Source organism: Triticum dicoccoides, chromosome 4A, assembly GCF_002162155.2.
Source record: "Triticum dicoccoides isolate Atlit2015 ecotype Zavitan chromosome 4A, WEW_v2.0, whole genome shotgun sequence".
Lineage (NCBI taxonomy): Eukaryota > Viridiplantae > Streptophyta > Magnoliopsida > Poales > Poaceae > Triticum > Triticum dicoccoides.
In genome coordinates this window covers 546,744,605-546,757,627 of record NC_041386.1, presented here as the reverse complement: position 1 = coordinate 546,757,627, position 13,023 = coordinate 546,744,605, and positions in this window count along the sequence as shown.

The window sequence follows — 13,023 nt, the reverse complement described above, 5'->3', positions numbered from 1 at the left end:
ACGTGTTAGTGCCTACATGCAGTTTTGAACATTACTGCAGGCCTATTTGGTTTGCAGGATTTGTAAAATGCACTAACATGCCATCTTCAATCTGACATGATTAACATGGGCATTTGATTACATTCTAGAAAAATGTAGCCCTCTTCACAAGAGGTTGGAGTGGATGAAAAGTTCCCTAAGAAAACTAGTACAGATGAATCCAAAGGAGAAATACTTATTGATTGTAACCATATGGCGGGGGGGACATGTATGTATTGAAATCCTCCAAAAGAACCTTTAGAAATCGTAGTACATTGTCATTGTAAACTTGGAAAAAGGTGTCACAAATTGAACTCCCTTACGGTTAACATTTAACAGGAAAGGAACATCACCTCAATATATAGCTTCTCCAGGCACGGAAAGCGTCTTAGGAAACTGACAACTTGCTCCAGGTTGGGGCCGATAGATTCTAGTGCCAAGACCTTCACTGTGCACAGTTTTGGGGTCAAGCTTGTCGGAATCATTTTTTGAATGACAGACGAACAAACATCTTAAAAAATAGAAATAATGTTAATTTGTAGAAGGAGAGGTAGAAGGCGGTTGTTGTACCTGAATGGGTATGGATCCAATAACAAGTTCGGAGTATTTGTCAGACGAGTAGCCCACCACTGTCAATTTCGGCCTGGAAATGAAATTGATTCTTGTTGAACCTTCTTGATCAACTACAAGTAATCTCTCAAGTGCAGGTGTGTCCTCAATGACCATACCATGGTACACATCTTGTGATGTCTTCATGTTGCACCAGCAACACACATAAATAGTCCGAAGAGTCATGGAGGTGATGTGGAAGGTACTCAACCCATTGATCTCCTGAAGACGAAGGTACTCGAGTGCAGTATAGCCACGGAGCAGGCACTCCATGTCACCACTTGAGAGGCAGACGGTGACGAGCTCGAGGTGCTTCAGTCATGGTAGCATAAGAGCGGGCGCGTCATTAAGGGGGGAAATGGCAGTTCCAAAATTTGGCGACACCTAGCGTGGGCGCGAGGCAGAGTGCGGACGTTAGCAGCGAGCGCATATGCCCATCATCAAAAGTGATCTCCTCGAGCTGATCTAGGGCGGGGGATCGGAACCAGTGATCAAGCTTGGCTCGGTCCTTGCCGTTGGAACGGAACTTGCCCATTCTAAGGCCTTTGGTTGGGCCAAGGTGACTGTTGAGGATCTTGGAGAACGCATTCAAGCTTTTGCAATAGCCATGGCAGTGCTCGTGGGTGTCGATGAGGTCGAGAGGGTTGGAGTTCCATAGGGGGCGCCACCACCGGGAAAGGACGGTTGTCCACGCCCCATATTTGATTGGGAGGAGGGATATGATGACTCTCAATATATCATCGGGGAGGCTGATGATAAAGTCTAGGCCTGCTGGAGTCGCTTGCGGTTCTAGCTCGCCCCACCTCCACTTGTTGGAAGCCCCGTTCTTCACCTCTGGAGTCTGCTTGTCAGCGGCGCTTTCTGATAGAAATGGGAGTATAGGGAATATTTAGTTAAAATAGAGCAATAGAAAAGTGTATTGGTAACTAGAAGTTATTAGGTAGGAATGTAGTAAGAAAAGGGAATAACAATTAGTTGCTTAAATACTACACAATTCATTTGACATTGCTGGGTAAGTCAACATGCAGATAGTTGGAAAAAAACTTACTTCGAACAAAGTCTGGACGGATGATTTTGTCAGGGAAGTTAGCATATATCTCATGATCGGGCCCTTTTATGTGTAGTGCAATTTTAGTGCCATCTTTCAGTACATAAAACTTTGCAATTTCTTCCCAAAAGCCAGTGCCAAAATAGGAGTCACCACGTTCATCAAGTCTTACAGTACCAACGATTGTAAATCCATGGTTTGTGTGTAGTATGACATCCGTGGAGCCTTGATCTATGTAAAGAGAAAAATTGTGCACTACAAAATTTGTTGCATAGCAAGGGATGTTCTGCATAAAATGGTAGGATTGTTAAAGAAAATATGGTAACATGCAAATATGGGCCCAAATTGAAAGAACTGTACAACAGTTGAAATCGAAGGACAAAATCTATAATTAAACAGATAGGGTAAACATGATGTCATGGAAATATGAGAGTAATCGAAAGGACAATACATCATTAATTTTCCTAATATAGAAAGAAGAGGGGAAAATCCCCTTTGACATATATGGTGCATGTGTTACCTTTTATCCAAATGTAGCAATATTTAGAATATGTTCAGGAAAGTAGGCCATGCCAACCGATTTATGGTGAGATTGAACATACCGCGCATGCTCTCAAGTTATCTGGTACGGTGAGATGGAATCTCTGGCGGAGGTCGCAAAGTCCTAAAGTCTCGGCGCACTGTATATTCTATGAATCAAAGACAACCCACAAATCAGCTCGAATAAAAATGAATTCACGGCAATTTCTGCCGGGTGATTAAAGGAGGCGGATGAATTGGGATAAGAGATGAGATGATATCTCATTAAATTAGTTACCTTGTCATCCATGAGAAAGAACCCTCAGTACGGCAGATTCCCCAACCGAGCGGAGCTGGGTCAACCATGAGTAGCGTTGAGAAATTCAATGGCGATAGGCGGCAGCAAGCGGAAGTGGAGAAATGCAATGGGCTTTGCCGGCACCCTAGCGGCGCCGGCAGGCGGCGAGCTAAGTGTTTACCGCAGCGATAGGCAGTGCCATGGCATAGACGCGGAGGATCTTGTGCAGGTGTGAATGGGGAACGTGCTGGAGGGGTGGCGGGCATGGTGAGGACTTTTGTGACATGGGGATGGTGATGGTTTTCTTTTTTCTTTCTTGAATTGGGTGGTGAGGGTTTTCTGTCCCACAAAGAATTTTGGGGGCGACAGTTTGCTAGAGCGAACCGTGTGTGATTGACACAACAGGAAAAATGAAAGTCATTGCACACGGTTCCAATTTTGGGAACCATGTGTGATTGACGTACTACCTCCGTCCTGGTTTATTGGTCCCCCTTTGTAATTTTTACCAAATTTTGACCAAATATTTAACATACTCAGGCATAGATAATAAGCGTACACGTACATAAGCATAGTTCAACCGTCATTAAGCATACTCAAGCGTACATAGTTTGATCCATAACACGTCTCATCTCACATGCCGGCACAATCCTGAAGATTCTCCAGGTACTCGGTGTACGCGCAGTGCGCCACCCTGCGAGAATACTTCTGCTTGTAGGAGCCAATGGCCCGTCCTCTTGCATGTGCCAGAACACTTAGATATGCGTCATGAAGCTTCTGGGTTGCAAATGGGCATCCATAGCCACCGTTCCAGGTCCTAATACGCCTGTTATGCATTCCCGCATAAAGCTCCCTCGGGATTTGCCTCTTGTACCTCCTCTGGCCATCTTCATCCTCGCTATCCACATCGTCAGACATCACCTATAAAAATAGTAAAAAAAATTGGCATCAAATCAATGTTACATGCCGTGAAGTAGGATTAGGAATTTATGGCTATTTATTTATACATATCCATAGATTATGGTTTGATTTTTAAGCACAGTCGTCTATGTACAGACCAATCTTGAAGAAAATAATGGCACAAACATATGTAGGTAATTCAAAATCAATTGTCAAGTCCTGGCTAGGAATTATTAGCACGAACACTAACCCTGGTCGGATTATTAGCAAAAATCATTTGCATAGATGAAACAACTAATCACTTATCACTTGTACCATTCAAACAATCAATACACTACACGGATCTAAAAAAACTTACTCAGATTTCATGGATTGGGAGAACATAACCATAGGATTTCTATTTTAAAAGGGGGGAGGCAGGAGTAACCAGAGAAATCTTATGATCTATTTGACACATAAATGGGTATAGATGACTAACCAGCTGTTCGTCGTCGTCGGAGTCGTCGTCGGAGTGGTCATCAGAGTTGGTGTGGAACTCCGCCTTCGACTGTGGAAGCTCGATGCCGTCGACGACGTCAGGGTGTGATAACCCACAAGTATAGGGGATCAATTGTAGCCTCTTTCGATAAGTAAGAGTGTCGAACCCAATGGGGAGCTAAAGGTAGAACAAATATTCCCTCAAGTTCTATCGACCATCGATACAACTCTACGCACGCTTGACGTTCGCTTTACCTAGAACAAGTATAAAACTAGAAGTACTTTGTAGGTGTTTTTGGATAGGTTTGCAAGAATATAAAGAGCACGTAAAGAAAAAGTAGGGGCTATTTAATTAAAGAAACAATAAAGTTAATATAGAGAGTGTGGAAAAGTGGTGGTAGGAGTTGCGAAATTGTCCCTAAGCAATTGACTATGTTACTAGACCGATAGCGAGTTTTATGTGGGAGAGGCCACTGCTAGCATGTCATCCCTGACTTGGAATTCTATGCACTTATGATTGGAACTATTAGCAAGAGTCCGCAACTACTAACGTTCATTAAGGTAAAACCCAACCATAGAATTAAGATATATTGGTCCCCCTTCAATCCCGTATGCATCAAATTCTATGCTAGGTTGAAGCTTCTGTCACTCTTGCCCTCCAATACATAGTCCTATCAACATACAACTAACCCTATGGTGTGATCCACACACGCGCTCATATGATGGGCACCAAAGGACAGCAACATAACCACAAGAAAATTAAATCAATCATAGTAATTCATCAACCACCGATAGGACAACGAAAATCTACTCAGACATCATAGGATGGCAACACATCATTGGATAATAATATGAAGCATAAAGCACCATGTTCAAGTAGAGGGTACAGCGGGTTGCGGGAGAGTGGGCCACTGTAGATAGATGGGGGAAGGTGATGGAGATGTTGGTGAAGATGGCGGAGGTGTTGGTGAAGATCACAGTGATGATGATGGCCCCCGGCGGCGTTCCGGTGCCACCGGAAGCGAGGGGGGAGAGCCCTCCTCCTTCTTTTTCTTCATTGACCTTCTCCCTAGATGGTAGAAGGGTTTCCCCTCTGGTCCATGGCCGCCATGGCATGGGAGGGGCGAGAGCCCCTCTGAGATTGGATTTGTCTCTCTGTCTCTCTCTGTTTCTGCGTTCTCAGATTCTGCCCTTTCATTTTTTCTTATATTCCCGGAGATCCATAACTCCGATTGGGCTAAAAATTTAACATGATCTTTATCCGGATATTAGCTTTCTTGCGGCGAAAGAAGGGCATCAACCTCCTTACGGGGTGGCCACGAGGGCCCAGGGTGCACCTGACCCCCTAGGGCGCGCCCCCTTGCCTTGTGGCCCCCTCGGGCATCATATCGCGTGGATTTTTCTTCCCAAAAATCACATATATTCCAAAAAAATCTCCGTCAATTTTTATCCCGTTTGGACTCTGTTTGATATGGATTTACTGCGAAACAAAAAACATGCAACAAACAGGAACTGGCACTAGGCACTGGAAAAATATGTTAGTCCCAAAAATAGTATAAAAAGTTGCCAAAAGTATATGAAAGTTGTATAATATTGGCATGGAACAATCAAAAATTATAGATACGACGGAGACGTATCAGCATCCCCAAGCTTAATTCCTGCTCGTCCTCGAGTAGGTAAATGATAAAAAAGATAATTTTTGATGTGGAATGATACCTAGCATAATCTTGATCATATGTCTAATCATGGCATGAATATTAAGACACTAGTGATTCAAAGCAATAGTCTATCATTTAACATTAAGACAATAATACTTCAAGCATACTAATAAAGCAATCATGTATTTTCAAAATAACATGGCCAAAGAAAGTTATCCCTACAAAATCATATAGTCTGGCTATGCTCCATCTTCACCACAGAAAATATTCAAATCATGCAGAACCCCGATGACAAGCCAAGAAATTGTTTCATACTTTTGATGTTCTCAAACCTTTTCAACTTTCACGCAAGACATGAGCATGACCCATGGATATAGCACTATAGGTGGAATAGAATATGATGGTGGAGGTTGTGTGGAGAAGACAAAAAGGGAGAAAGTCTCACATCGATGCGGCTAATCGACGGGCTATGGAGATGCCCATCAATTGATGCCAATGTGAGGAGTAGGGATTGCCATGCAACGGATGCACTAAGAGCTATAAGTGTATGAAAGCTCAAACTGGAAACTAAGTGGGTGCGCATCCAACTTGCTTGCTCATGAAGACCTCGGGCATTTGCGGAAGCCCATCATTGGAATATACAATTCAAGTTATATAATGAAACTTCCACTAGTATATGAAAGTGATAACTCAAGAGACTCTCTATATGAAGAACATGGTGCTATTCTGAAGCACAAGTGTGGTAAAAGGATATTAACATTGTCCCTTCTCTCTTTTTCTCTCATTTTTTTCTTTTTTTTGTTTTTTGTGGGCTTATTTGGCCTCTTTTTTTATTAGGGCTTCTTTGGCCTCTTTTATTTTGATAACCTCACATGGGACAATGTTCTAATAATGATGATCATCACACTTTTATTTACTTACAACTCAATATTACAACTCGATACTAGAACAAAGATATGACTCTATATGAATGCCTCCGGCGGTGTACCAGGATGTGCAAGGATCTAGCGTAGCAATGACATCAAAAAACGGACAAGCCATGAAAACATCATGCTAGCTATCTTATGATCATGCAAAGCAATATGACAATGAATGCTCAAGTCATGTATATGATGATGATGGAAGTTGCATGGCAATATATCTCGGAATGGCTATGGAAATGCCATGATAGGTAGGTATGGTGGCTGTTTTGAGGAAGATATAAGGAGGCTTATGTGTGATAGAGAGTATCGTATCACGAGGTTTGGATGCACCGGCGAAGTTTGCACCAACTCTCGAGGTGAGAAAGGGCAATGCACGGTACCGAAGAGGCTAGCAATGATGGAAGGGTGAGAGTGCGCATAATCCATGGACTCAACATTAGTCATAAAGAACTCACATACTTATTGCAAAATCTATTAGTCATTGAAACAAAGTACTATGCACATGCTCCTAGGGGGATATATTGGTAGGAAAATACCATCGCTTGTCCCCGACCGCCACTTATAAGGAAGACAATCAATAAATAAATCATGCTCCGACTTCATCACATAATGGTTCACCATATGTGCATGCTACGGGAATCACAAACTTCAACACAAGTATTTCTACAATCCACAACTACCCACAAGCATGACTCTAATATCACCATCTTTATATCGCAAAACTATTGCAAGGAATCAAACATATCATATTCAGTGATCTACAAGTTTTATGTAGGATTTTATGACTAACCATGTGAATGACCAATTCCTGTCATCTCTCTAAATAGAAATAAGTGAAGCAAGAGAGTTTAATTCTTTCTACAAAAGATATGCCCATGCTCTAACAAATATAAGTTAAGCAAAAGAGCATTCTACAAATGGCGGTTTTCTATGTGAAGAGAAACAGGCAATCCAAACTTCAAAAGATATAAGTGAAGCACATGAAGCATTCTATAAAGCCATACTCAAAAGATATAAGTGAAGTGCAAAGAGCATTCTATAAATCAACCAAGGACTATCTCATACCAGCATGGTGCATAAAAGAAAAGTGAAAACTAAATGCAAAAGACGCTCCAAGATTGCACATATCGCATGAACGAAACGAATCCGAAAACATACCGATACCTGTTGAAGAAAGATGGGATACCTTCCGGGGCATCCCCAAGCTTAGACGCTTGAGTCTCCTTGAATATTTACTTGGGGTGCCTAAGGCATCCCCAAGCTTGAGCTCTTTCCTCTCTTCCTTCTTCTCACATCGAGACCTCCTCGATCTTCGAACACTTCATCCACACAAAACTTCAACAGAAAACTCGGTAAGATCCGTTAGTATAATAAAGCAAATCACTACTTTAAATACTATTGAAAAACAATTCATATTTTTTTTTGCATTATAGCTGCTGTAATATAACTTTTTCATGGCTTAATCCACTGATAGAAATTGATAGTTTCATCAAAACAAGCAAACTATGCATCAAAAACAGAATCTGTCCAAAACAGAACAGTCTGTAATAATCTGAACATTCACCATACCTATGGTACTCCAAAAATTCTACCAAAATTAGGAAAAATAAACAATCTGTATAGAAAGATAGTGCAAAAAGTTTCAGAACCATTTGACGTTCCAGTAAAAAAAAATGTAAAATCGCGCACTACAGCCAAAGTTTCTGTCCTGCACCGCACAAACCAACAAGCAATGTAAACATCCTAAAGGCAAACCTTGGCACATTATTTTTATAATACAATGGAATTGTACAAGGGGATAATTATTTTTGTTGAAAAGTTTATGTAATCAAAATTCACAAAGTTTCCGTGAGCATGAACAAAGTTCAAGGAGCTCCCCCACTTCAACAATGCTTGTCTCTCTCACTTTCACTTTCCTTTTTGAAAAGTTTTGGGTTCCCCTCTTTATTTTTTGTTTTTAAACTATATAAAAGCACTCAAAAGAAATAAATGGCTCTCTAAAACTTCCGGGTTGTCTCCCAGGCAGCGCTTTCTTTAAAGCCATTAAGCTAGGCATAAGGTGCTCAAGTAATGAATCCACCCGGATCCCAAGGTATATCAAAGCCAAATTGAATTAGCAATGATTTGGCATTTAGTAGTGAGAACAAAGTAACATATCATGCAACAACAAAGTCTAACTCTCTTCCTATGCATCGGCATGTCATAAAAGAACAATTCATGCACACAAAGTAAAGGCCAATGCATAGTATAAACAGTTTCTTGCAATTTTTCGTGTTGGAAACATAGAGAGGTGGAGATATAGTTCCTCTCTCATAATAATTGCAAGTAGGAGCAGCAAGCACATGCATATTATATTTATCATAATCATCATGTGCAATGGTAAAAGGAAACCCATCAATATAATCCTTAATAAGTGCAAACTTCTCCGATATAGTGTAGTTGGGAGAATTCAAAAAGATAATAGGACTATCATGCATGGGTGCAATAGCAGCAATTTCATGTTTAACATAAGGAACTATAGCAAGTTCATCTCCATAAGCATAATTCATATTGGCATCTTGGCCACAAGCATAGCAAGCATCATCAAAAAGGGATATTTCAAAAGAATCAACGGGATCATAACAATCATCATAGCATTCATCCTTCGGTAAGCACGAAGGGAAATTAAACAATGTATGAGTTGAAGAGTTACTCTCATTAGAAGGTGGGCACGGGTGATCAATCCGCTCTTCCTCCTTTTGTTCTTCGCCCTCCTCCTCATCTTTTTCCTCCAATGAGCTCACAGTTTCATTACTTTCTTCTTCCATAGACTCCTGCAAAATATTAGTCTCTTCTTGGATAGCGGAGGAGTCCTCAATATATGGTTTAACATAGGCATTATAAGCATAATTATCACAACGATATTTAAGTATGGAAAATTTTTCAGATTTGTAAAGAGTAGCATCATACTTTTCAATCAAAGAAGCAATTTCATAAGCACCCTTAAAAGCAACAAAATCTTCAATTTGTTGAACATCATAGTAATTATAAACACCCTTAGCATAAGAAGATACGATTCATTATCACTAAACAAACATTGGTAGGAAAGGTGTTTCTTAGGGTCTTCAGAACAACAAGTAATATCATATATTTTGCATAAATTCCAAGCATAGCATTGCAAACGATGAATTTGATCCAGTAAATGTTTCCCCTTTTCAGATATGTGGTGTCGCACATAACAAGCATGCTCATCTAAAGATTTTCTCTCAACTAAGCTAGTTGGGGTTTCAGCACGAGCACATAGGGATCGAAGATGATCCAAGTAATAAGCTTCAGGAGTGTGATAGATTTTGAGTGGTTTTTCAACCACTAGTTCAGTAGGTACAACTAATTTTTTTGGTATTTTGCGTTTCCTACCCATAACTAAAGATAGAAAACAACTAAGAACAGCAAATAAAAATTACTTAGTGATAAAGCAAACAAGCACACACGAGAATATTCATGCCACGCTATGACTCCCCGGCAACGGCGCCAGAAAAAGGTCTTGATAACCCACAAGTATAGGGGATAAATTGTAGCCTCTTTCGATAAGTAAGAGTGTCGAACCCAATGAGGAGCTAAAGGTAGAACAAATATTCCCTCAAGTTCTATCGACCACAGATACAACTCTACGCATGCTTTGACGTTCGCTTTACCTAGAACAAGTATAAAACTAGAAGTACTTTGTAGGTGTTTTTGGATAGGTTTGCAAGAATATAAAGAGCACGTAAATAAAAAGTAGGGGATGTTTAATTAAAGAAACAATAAAGTTAGTATAGCAAGTGTGGAAAAGTGGTGGTAGGAGTTGCTTGTCCCTAAGCAATTGACTATGTTACTAGACCGATAGCGAGTTTTATGTGGGAGAGGCCACTGCTAGCATGTCATCCCTGACTTGGAATTCTATGCACTTATGATTGGAACTATTACCAAGCGTCATCAATTACTAATGTTCATTGAGGTAAAACCCAACCATAGCATTAAGATATATTGGTCCCCCTTCAATCCCATATACATCAATTTCTATGCTAGGTTGAAGCTTTTGTCACTCTTGCCCTCCAATACATAGTCCTATCAACATACAACTAACCCTATGGTGTGATCCACGCGTGCGCTCATATGATGGGCACCAAAGGACGGCAACATAACCACAAGCAAATTAAATCAATCATAGTAATTCATCAACCACGGATAGGACAACGAAAATCTACTCAGACATCATAGGATGGCAACACATCATTGGATAATAATATGAAGCATAAAGCACCATGTTCATGTAGAGGGTACAGTGGGTTGCGGGAGAGTGGACCATTATAGATAGATGGGGGAAGGTGATGGAGATTTTGGTGAAGATGGCGGAGGTGTTGGTGAAGATCACGGTGATGATGATGGCCCTCGGCGGCATTCCGGCGCCACCGGAAGCGAGGGGGAGAGAGCCCCCCTCCTTCTTATTCTTCCTTGACCTTCTCCCTAGATGGGAGAAGGGTTTCCCCTCTGGTCCATGGCCTCCATGGCATGGGAGGGTGTAGCGACCCATCCTCAAACGGCCAAGTCTCTGTGCTTCAGTGTCATCCCTGGATCGGTAATGCTGACACACACAGTACTCGAGGATTTATAACAGAGTAGCAATCACACACTTATTACATCGAAGGTCTCAAAAGGTAACTTATTACAATAAATATGGCTTAAGTCCATCTAATACGATAACAGCGGAAGAATTGGAAGATAAAGTGAGTCCATCAACTCCAACGGCATAGCTGAGTTGCACGGCAACGACCTAGCAAACCTTACTCCTCGTCTGAAAAGTCTGCAACATAATACATTGCAGCCCGAAAACGGGTTAGCACATGGAATATGCTGGCAAGATAACACAATAGAGAAGGAACAGAACAATGCTATCACTACATGCATATTTGGCTGGTGGAAAGCTCTATGGTTATAGTTTTTGTGAAAAGCCAATTTTTCCCTACAACAAAGGAATAGATTTTATTTATCTATCATGGTAGTTGAAACATCATTGAGAAGGTTCCTCCAACTCAATCCCAATTAAAGTAATTAACAACCCAACAATATTAGTTTAGAGTGATGAGATACTTATGATACTCCAAGTACTAGATACTCAATATGTCCATAACCGGGGACACGGCTAACCATGATTAGTTTATACACTCTGCAGAGGTTTGCGCACTTTTCCCCACAAGACCCGATCTACTCCATTGGATTTCTCGCACTACAGGGTGTTTGAGAAACGGATGACCGAGACACAGTCTTTCAGAAGCATTAACTCCTTACTCCGGGCAGACCATACCAACCTACATCCCACTACCTGTTGATCCACCTCTTAGGAAGCTTCATACAACTTACTCAACTATGCTAGAGCCCATAATAGCTTGTGGCTGCACAAGGAAGTTTCTAGCATGAAAATATCTCAGATCCCTTTGAGCCTGGGTGGCGGACCATAGGATTATCACACGGGTAATCCAGGATATCCTAGGACAACACTGGATTCCCCAAGCGCCCAACAAACAATCCACCCAGATGTGTATTCAAGTTGCCACCTTAAGTTGAACCCTTAATTAACAATCTCACATCTGTCATGGATTTCACTCACCCAACCACGTCTATGAGCATAGCATGGCAACATAAGCAATACGTAGAAGTAACTCCCAAGGGTTTGAATATAAGAGGGCAATAGGTTCTACCTCATCAACTACTTCCCAACCCACATGTTAATCACATCCTAACCATGCAATGTTTGAGGATTGGAACTAATGCATAAAAACTAGGTGATAAAGGGGTATGATCATAGTGTTACTTGCATTGCTGATGATCCGCAAAACCTAGGGATTTGTAGTAGCATGCTTCGCACTCCGGGTGTTCTATCGCAAACAAATAATAGCATACATAAGCAATCAAGCAAATATACATGGGTAAAACTCAAACAAGAAGATCTAACCATAAAGCTCAACTTAAGAACTCCGGTTTGCAAAAAGAATCAAATCAAACGGAGCAACGAAACTAAAACTGCGAAAGAAACAAGATCCGTTTACTAATCTGGACTAAGGTCAAATTTTATGGTAGCAAAAGCTTGTTCAAGTTGGTTAAACAGAAAGAGGGTTTCAAGACGAAGATCTAGGTGCTTGAATTGTCTGATTCCAACAAACGAGCGAAAAGATAAACTAAAACGAAAATCAGATCAGAAGTCGCGATTGATAATAATCGCGGAAAATCCGAGAAAATGAAAACTGATGAACAGGCTAACAAACGAACGTTCGTTGTCTGTTACTAACGAGTAAACTCCGTTCATAAAAAACGAACGTACGGGCGAACGTCCGCAAAGTAACTAATCCGCGAAAAATCGGTGAACCGATCTATCCAAAAAAAATAGGGTTTCTAAAAAATCGAACCGGGTTTATTTTAAACAAACGGTTCTACCTCTGGCGAAGTCCGGTGTGGCGGGGCTGCTCCGGCAGGCGGCGGGGCAGTGCGGGGCGGCGGCGGGGCGGGCAAATGGTGGCGGTGGCGGCTCCGATAAGGGGCGGCGGCGGCACGGGCAAGGCA